This window comes from Motacilla alba, chromosome 5 (genome assembly GCF_015832195.1).
Source record: "Motacilla alba alba isolate MOTALB_02 chromosome 5, Motacilla_alba_V1.0_pri, whole genome shotgun sequence".
Lineage (NCBI taxonomy): Eukaryota > Metazoa > Chordata > Aves > Passeriformes > Motacillidae > Motacilla > Motacilla alba.
Window position 1 is genome coordinate 51,494,808 of NC_052020.1, and position 7,862 is coordinate 51,502,669.

General features: G+C 36.8%; 1 protein-coding gene across 3 annotated transcripts in view; it reads left to right on the forward strand.

Annotated features, from left to right (window-relative positions):
* The window catches only part of TECPR2 (tectonin beta-propeller repeat containing 2), a 41,337-nt gene that overhangs the window by 29,095 nt on the left and 4,380 nt on the right, over window positions 1–7,862 (forward strand). Inside the window, exon 19 of one of the 3 annotated variants that reach the window (XR_005257002.1) lies at window positions 2,702–3,799. The exons of the other annotated variants lie outside the window; for them this stretch is intronic. The gene's annotated coding sequence lies outside the window, so the exon portion shown is untranslated. The remainder of the gene's footprint in view (window positions 1–2,701; window positions 3,800–7,862) is intronic. 3 annotated transcript variants of the gene reach the window in all.

Consider the following 7,862-nt stretch of genomic DNA (forward strand, 5'->3'; position numbering starts at 1 on the left):
TGGACATTCTATGATGTTGCAGCATTTCTCTTAAAGATTTTGAAATGTGTGATACTTTCAAAAGTACACATTAAGAAATAGAAGTAAATCTGTGGCAGTGGAGTTGCAATCATTTATTTGGTTTTTACATAATTTGCTTTTAGTTCTGCTTATCTCTCATCAGCCAGTTGTTGGCTCATGTGTATCTCAGGGTGTAACAGCAAAGAAGGGCAGGGGAACAGGGAAATGAAAACTGCAGATATGCATCCCATCAATTAGCACAGCACTGGTTAGATGACTAATTCTGTGCATTTTGTAACGTGGTGTTTGTTCTTGGTGTGCTGCAAGTGGGTCTTTGTGATGTGACACCTTGTCCCTGCTAGCAAGGGGGTAGGACAGCAGCAAGATGAGACTGAAGGTGGCAGTGATGGTGTCTCCCATAAAGGCAGTATTCTTATAAAAAAAAAAAGAGGAAGAAACATTCAATTTAAACTGAGTTTGCCAAAAGACAGAGAATTAAACTTGTATAGTGTCTTCTTACCAAAGGTCTATTCAGGAGAATAGCCCAAAAAGCTGTTTCTCTATGCTGATACTATTTTCTGTGTACTAAGTGATTCTCTACTCCTTCCCTGAAGTAGATTAAACTCCTCAATATGAAGGTGTTTACCAGAATTGGGATTTGCTGTGGCTCATGATTTTCCAGTGACTTCCTTAAGTAGAAAGTGGACAAGATTGAAAATCAAATTATTTCCCATAATCTTATCAACAAACCTGGATGATGTTGCCTTCCAAAAATTATAACCTTCTGATACCCAGAGCAGTGTCATTCCCTTTCCTGTTATCTTGCCAACTCCTGACATGGCAAATTTAATGGGTCAATATAAAGAGGCAAGAATTCAAACATTGCTTGCAGATAAGATGAAAATTCATGGGTTACATGCTTGTTTTGAGACAATTCCAGCATGTTAAAACAAGTCATTAAATGAGCAGCCATTCATGCTTTTGCAGAGGCTTAATGCAAAATGAGAAAATACGTGAACTTTAAAAGTATTTCCAAATACAACGTGATGCCTGAAGAGTGAACTATTTATGAACAATATTTGCTTCTTAGGAACACCTTACTGTTCTGTCCCTTAATTGACTTTGACACAGTTCATGCTGCTTTGCTCTTACGTTCAGAACAAGAGAAATACTGTAAGAAGTATTTGTGAATGATTCAGCCATTTTCTGTTTGAAGAAGGAAATCAAAATTGCTTTTCACTTGCTTCAAGTAGCAGAGCACTCTCAAATAACGTAATTTAAAACCAACTATGGATATTTAATTCCCCAGTAAATGTCAGAGCCAATATGACTTGCCTATCCCAGATCTCATGACTCAGGAGCAGCTTGTGAGCAGCTGCAGACTCTGCTTTTATGGTGTCACTTCTCCTTAAAGGAGTGCTGCAGTTGCACAGCGTTCATCTTTGCATGACTTCACAAAGGTATTCAGAGACTGCAGTTTTGATGAGATTTTGCTCATGCTAAAATGAGTGAATATAATTTAAGTTCAGTCTTTGACTTTGTGATGCTGTATTTTTTTCTTAAATCAAGGCTAAACCCATTCTCATTTGTAACTCTTTTCTCTGTACCTCCTTACTGAAGCATCTCTTGAGATGAAGAAAACATTATTTGTTCTCTGCCCTCCTTCTTTTTTATTTTATCCAGTACTTCAGAAGTGGTTGATAACATCATTAGAGTATCTTGAGCAGTAGTAGTTTATATATAGCTGGTTTCTGTGATTTGTCAATTTGGTTCTGCAGTCTTAGAAGTAAAATAATTATGTAGTTAGGCAGCTTTTTGAAAGCTGTTTCAAGGACATTGACAAAACTAATCAAAATGCTTTGATGAAACTATTTTAAACCAGGAAATAGAAAATGTTTTTCCATTCTATTGTTAACATGCAGGACAAAACTATCATCTGTTGCAACACATCTCAAAATACATCCATATTTTACATATATAAAAAAATTTAATTTAAAAGAAGGCAGGAAATACAAATATTATTTCTATAGATAATATGGAGTATCTTTTTATATGTTTGTATCTTTATTAGGATTTAATGCTTTTCCAATTTCGGGCCTAAAGGAAAAATAACTAAAAATAAAATAAAAAATTAGTATAGACTGTAAGACTAATTTAGATTATTAAGGGGTAGAGCTTGATCAAAAGGTAAAAGTCTTTAAATTGCTTTCAAAGGTCCCCCCAAGTTGAACTGTTTGAAAATAATTCTTTGAACATTTCAGCTTTGATTTCTGGTACCTTCTGAAAAAGATGCTGAGACAAAATCTGATCTTGAGAAGCTCTTGCTTCCCACAGTTTAAAAACTGGCCTTAAAAGCCACCTTCTCAGATTTACATCAAGGCATCTATCAGATAAACAACTTTATCTGACAAAATTAAAGGAAACAGAACAAACATTTGTAATGAGTGACTAATTGTCTACTCATTGTAAATAATCAGCCTTACTCTAAAAATAGATTGAGACATTTTATTGTCACTTCTTTAATGGCTGCTCTTTGCTAATTTGTAACCAAATTTCATAGAGAATAGAATTGAAAAAGTGATGCTATTAAATCCAGAGGTCTGTTTAAATATCCACATAGCTTGTCTGAACTACAAAGTACAAGGGGTTTGTTTAGGGAAACGTTTGGTTGCTGCATAAAGCGTTTGATGATCATTTGTAGTTCTCAGCAGACGAGCACTGCTTGACTTCGTTTGCCATAAAAGTGTCACCTGCATTTTGTGTGCTTTAGGTAAGAGAAACTTTTGATTTACTGCTCTTCCCATAAACAGCCTGGTAATTGTGTCTCTGTACTTTAAGCTTGATAGGTAAGAGAAATTCTTATAGGTAGTAGAAATTCTTATCGATGTAGGAGGAGCTATTTTTTTATTGCACACAGACTTCCAAAAAACTAAATTAAGGCTTTTCATGCTTTCACAGTCATTCAAAAAATTATTAAAACTACGAATCAAATGGTAGTTTAAAAATGCCATTTAAAATTTAGGCAAATTATCTGTAATTCTGAAAAATCACTACAGGATAGATTTAACTTCTTTTCAGTACCTCACATTGAACATATGTCAAGAAAAGGTAAGGAGTTGGTTGTGCCTTAAAGATGAGTGTTGACTTGTTAGAAATGGTTATCATCATCTTTGTTTTGTTTCCTTTATTCAGATAAAATTCTGCTTATCTTACAGAACACTCATTGTGAATCTGGGGACTTTCTTCTGCATCTGCCTTGCTTTTGCATTTCTCAGTGAGATTTATGTTGTTATTAAGGCCAGTTCTGCATTAAGTAGTACTTAGAGGAGGAAGTGGTGAGCAGCCCTCAAGTTCATATTTTGCCATTAAGCTGAAATGCAGGAAGGGTTTGTTTGGAATGATCTTCAAGAATTGAATATTTAGAGGGGAAGGAAATTTCACATGCCTGTTCTTTCCAAGTCCAGTGGTTTTCACTAGCACAGACCAGCTTGCATTTCTTAGCCATTGCACAGACATCTTCTGAGTTACCATGAGTTCTGCTTTGGAGTGCTAAGATGAGATTCAGAGCAAGTATTAATTAATTAATTAACCAAAGTCTGCTTAGGTTGGAGAAATAATACAGTCAGTCATTAGGCCTGGTTCTCTCTAGACCAGACTAACTAGTCTGTTGTTCTGTATGTCTTCACTCATGTGAGGCCTCTGAAGACATTAATAGGGAGAAGATTTTCCTGGAGGACTGCACTTTTCAAGATGATGTAGAGAAAAGCTGTTTGGCAGTAGTAAGAGCAGCTGTCTCAAGGTGGGTTGCAAATAAGTACAGGAGATCAAAGCTTCTGCAGCTGTGTCTTTTGTTTAGCTGATTTAGAATGCCATAATGTTTAAGTTCAAGTCTGTGCTATTCTTCACAGGCATGCCTATCTTAAGTAATTGTAAGTTACATAAAAGGTGCTTTTAGAGGCTGAAAAAATGCAATTTCAGCATTTGTTCTGGAGTTGCCTCACGCTGATTCCATTGCTGAGCGTAGTGCTTATTATCTTCCTCCTTGTTGCTAGTTAAGAAAACTGCTGTCACTGTATTTCACTGTGGTTTGCTGCTTTGGAGTTTTAGCCTTCTGCTAAAAGTTGTTTTAGGGCGCAGCTATCGCCGTGTTCAGAAGAGCGGTCGTGTGGCCTGGCGTGGGAGATAGCAGTTGTTATCAGCGCCAGAAGCTTCGGGTCACAGAAAGTACCCAGCGAGCAGTACTGCCAGAAAATTCAGTAGGCAATCCTCCTGTGTCCTTCTAAAATGTGATCTCCAGGTGGTGTATTTGCTTTTTGACAAGACTGGCTTACATTTAAAACAACAATTGTGGGACAGAGAGCCTTCAGTTTTCATACTTCAGTTTGGTCATAATTTGGAACTTCCTCATACCTGCAGCTCTTCCAATATTCCCATATTTTTGTTACTTAACACAGAATTAGATATTTAATTATTCTTCAGAAAGATGAAGAAATATATTTAACATTCAGTTGGGCAAATAACGTAACCACTACTATCATTAAGTTTTGACAGTTTTTCAGAGTTACTCAATTCAAAAATAAAAGCACTGTGGTATAAAAATTCATGGGTAGAGGATGATCACCATGATTTAGCAGGTATGAGCTGTGGTAGCACAGTGTAAGGAGGCACCCAGGGATATCTGCTGACACATCAGACCCTTTGACCTCGAATTAGGAGCTTGAAGACCCTTCCCTATAACCCCCCAAAAATGCTTTCTTTCCTTGGTAAGGTATTTAAGTTTCAAAAAGTAAAGAGGGGCACTTCACAGGCATAGGCTGCATCAGAGGGTGTTTCGCTGATGCTCATTAAAAGTGTATTTATAAAAAAAATAAAAGCCTTGGTTACTCAGATTTGCTTATACAAGGTTTTTATTACCCAGTGTTAAATTATGTTCTGTTTCCTGGGAATTCGCGCTTACTGTTTACTCAACGCACATTTCTGTAAATAATTAATTCTTATTTTCCTAACAGTTCAGTTCTTCAATATGTTATTAAAAATACCTGTAGGGGTAATTACAGAGGGCTTATCTCCTACATTACAGTTTATAATCTTGGTTATAAAACAGTGGGATCAGAAGACAGTTGGGCAAACCTGAGTAGGCCTGGAGTTTGTATGGTCTCTAAAGTGGTTACATGAAATTTAAATTATTTATTTGTTTAATTGCTTCTAAGGAACAGTTGCACTAAGTATTTAAAAATATTTTATGCTGTATTTTGTTGTTGTTAAAGTATATTATGTTGAGTAGTTGCATGGGTTTGGTTTGATCTTTTCTATGATTTGATACTGTTGTTGTCTTTCCCATGTTTCTGCAAGAAAAAAAAAAGTTGGAATAAAAAATTTAGAGCTAACAGAAGGGGAGAGGTCAAGGGATTTCCTCCTTGGCTTTGCTTTGTCTTCCAAACTGTGCTAGTCATAGATAGCACAGTAGATTCCTCCTTGGTTGGAAATACCCAGCTAAGGCCTTTGTCCCTTTTATTCACTGAAGGCAGAAAGTGGGGCAAAGGGTCCTGTTGCTGTTCTGAGGCTTCTGAGGAAAATAATGTTTTATAGACAATAGTTATGTTTTTCTGGCAGTTTAATGCCAGCTTTCCTGAAGAACATGTGGCATCAAGGAAGACCAAACACAGATTCATCTTTCCTACTCTTGTATAATGCCTTGAACTTCCGTGCAGAGAAAAAAGCAGCACTTAATTTAGCAAGCTAATGCTGAAAGGGCTTTATAATCTTCACTCAAATGGACCTCAGAAAATAATATGTAAATAGGCCTTTATTGGGGGAGAGTGTCTCTAAGTTGCATTCTTTGTTATCTTCATTAGGAGGGTCTGGATGCTCTTAGTCATGAAAATAGTCAAATTAGTCTGATGCACTCATAATACTCAAGAGTGTGAGAAGTATCCCTGATGTGACCTTCTTACAGCCTGGCCGAGACCAGCTGAGGGTGTTTCTGCTTTCTCTTTGGAAGGCAAGGAGAACATTTGTGCTGAATGTAGCCACCAACCTGTTACAAAAAGGATTGGGCTTGGCCAGACTGATAAAGTTATGTTTAGTCTTCCTTATCCTGGATATTTGCAGCAGAACAGAGATAATGGAGCTTTGCTAGCACATGGACTCTGTGCTCCTGAAAAGTGACGTGGAAAATGTTCTGGTGCCTTTTTTGTGTGTGCGTGTGTTTGTCCTTTCTTCCTTGACAGGGAACTTTAACCATTTGGGTTCAGCTGTGACCAATAAGAGAAAACTTTTGAGTAGTATGTAGGGGAGACTGGGTGGAGAAATGTGTTAGTTTTTTCTTTGGATTTTGTTTGATACTGTTACCAGTAAGTTGAATTCTTACACTGAAACTTACTTCTCTGTGGTTTGCAAAAGAGAGGAAATAACTTGCACAGAATTATAAAGCTAACTGACAACTTGGTAACTTAAATATATTTAGCATAGACATTGTTTCTTGATATCATTTAACGCTTTGCCAGTTATGTGATTTCTTCAAGTTTATTTCATTTTATCACCACTGTTTTCACAACAGACATGTGGTGAGCTGGTTTTCTTTGTTTTTATTTGTAGCAGACAACAAATATATCCACAGCTCTTAGTATATTGCTTTAATGTTGAAAAGGACATAGTTGATAGTGTTGCAGTCCATGGTCCTGGTGGGCAATTCTTCTTATCAAAAGACAGGGAGTGACTGGAGTGTTTGCAGCCGAGGCACAAGACCAGAGGATGGGGAATCTGCATTCAGATCTGACTGGCTAAAACAGTCAGACTTGTGAGACTTTTAGGAATGTTTGGCAGCCCAAGTAATAGAAAAACAGTGTTCTGCAATTTTTTATCAAATAGCACTGGAGCCACGAATTATCCATAACAGGTTGATCTATCACAGTGGTGGTTGTATAGTGAATAAATGTATAAACAGAGTTTGGTGCATCAGAGCAGGAAGGCTGTGAAACTGCTGCCAGGTTCTTTAAAATTCCAGATTCTCCAGTAAATTACAAATAGGACATGTTTCACAGTCAAGATGTATAAATCTCATGAATGCTGTTGGAAGTTAAACCAGCTGAGTAAAGGCTACGCTGAAATAATGTATCAATTTTCATGGTTATCAGTTTCTAAAATGTTATCAGCAGATTTATGAATTTGCAGAGATATCTCTCTTTAGTGCTGTGAGAGAACTCTATTTAACCTTTAACTGAAGCTGTAGAGATTTTCTTGTTATATAACTTATAAAATACTTAAAGCATGCTTATGGTAATTAAAACTTAGTGAAAATTGGATATATCTCAGATTATATCATCCTGATTATTCTAAGAAAATAGTTCATTATGTCAAGAAAATTTAAAATTAATTTTATGCACCTTACTGTGGTAGCCATGAGAGTACTTTCTTGTTGTAGATGGCTGCTTTCTGGGTAAAAAATAATCCAGGAGTCAAATCTTTGCAGCAGGCTCTAAGAATTGCCTGTATTTGTTTCCAAACAAATTTCCTGGTTTGTGCCAAAAGCTGCTGTAAATAATGATGTCACTGTGTGTCCTGTCAGTTGTGTCCTTTACTGGCTGCTCCACAGCAGAAAGCTGGAGGGTGGAGGAATTGCCTGGATCCTTTGCAGTAGTAATAAGAGGATTGTCTTATTGATGTGAGGTTATCAGAAAGAGCTGAGTAGCCTGAAGAAGGAAGAGAAGCTGGAAGTGAAATACCCAGAGAGGGAGGGAAACTTAAGGATGAAGTGAGCTCACTTAGAAAAGCAAAGAATGAGAGGAATATTTGGCCAAGTTTTAAACACATTATTTTGAATTTGATGATTAGCATTTGTTTCTTAGAGGTGTTGGTGGTGC